The sequence below is a fragment of the Piliocolobus tephrosceles genome, chromosome 3 (assembly GCF_002776525.5).
Source record: "Piliocolobus tephrosceles isolate RC106 chromosome 3, ASM277652v3, whole genome shotgun sequence".
Lineage (NCBI taxonomy): Eukaryota > Metazoa > Chordata > Mammalia > Primates > Cercopithecidae > Piliocolobus > Piliocolobus tephrosceles.
This window is the reverse complement of record NC_045436.1, coordinates 141967714-141969111: the sequence shown is the minus strand read 5'-3', so window position 1 is coordinate 141969111 and position 1398 is coordinate 141967714.

The window sequence follows — 1398 nt, the reverse complement described above, 5'->3', positions numbered from 1 at the left end:
ATATTATATTATATTATATTATATTATATTATATTATATTATATTATATTATATTATATTATATTATATTATATTTGAAATAGAATAGTAGGAGAATATATTGTCCCACAGACTTACTCCCTGCCACTTTCTCTGGAACTAACCTCACAGACAGAGCTTCATTTCAAGTTGAGCAAGCTCATGTTCTAATAAGTCAGCTAAAATATTAGGCCTGTAAGAATGACTTACTGATGCTTTCTGTGTTTTTGCCCTCTCTGAAATAGATTTCTTATCATCAGTGCCAGGTGATTTGCAGAAAACATAAATAGCTTAAATTATATCCTTAGAAAGGGTTGCATAGAAATTCATTTATAATAAGATGACGGAAATATGCTTTAATTAAAGCAGATGGCATAAAGTATATTATATACAAAATTATACTAATATATGAAAGTATACATTTACAATTTCATTTTAAAATGTCTGATGTATTAATACTTTACCAGCATTTTTGTTTGTTTGTTTTAAATACCAACAACATTTCAGATACTTTAACACAGTACTTGTAGTAGATATCAGAGTTGTGCATCTACTTCCTGCTTTTGTCAAATTTCATATGTCGATGTCCTAACTCCCGGTACCTGGGATGTGACTGTATTTGAAGATAGGGTCTTTAAAGAGGTGAGTGCATTACAATAAGGTCACTAAAGTGGGCCCTAATCCAATATGACTGATGTCCTCATAAGAAGAGGAGATTAGGATGCAGATGTACACAAAGAGAAGATAATGTGATGTTCCACAGTGTAGGTCTATGCAAACCTACTCCCCAAAATCTGAAGAAATGAAGAGACCAAAGAACGATGCTGACATAACCAGTTTCTCAGAAAGAAATATGTCATACAAACTTACAAACAGAAGCCATGCCTGTGTCTTACATGGCAGTGAGACAAGATGGTGGATCCTGACGATTACCCCAGACCCAGGGCTTACATACCATAGGGAAAGTATAATCATGATTCAGAAGAGATGTGCAGGACAATTGAAGGATGATAGCATCAAGGTTGTTTTGACCATAGGGCAGAATTTATGGTAAGTCTGTGATCTTACACAAGAAACAACAGATAAACTGGAAATCTTAGTGGTCTTTCCAGAACAGGAGTTAACCAGAAGTCAATATGATGAATCTGCATCCGAGATGGAGTTGCTTTAGCCTCCACATTTGCATACCAGAGGAGAAGACAACCATCTACAAACCAAGAAGAGAGGACAGAAGAAACAACCCTGCCAACATCTTGATCTTCGACTTTCAGCCTGAAGCAGTGAGAGAAAATCCACTACTGTCTTTGTTGTGGCAGCCCTAGCAAACTAATTCAGTCCCTGTGAACTGTGAGTATTAAACCTGTCCAGCATGCTCTTCCC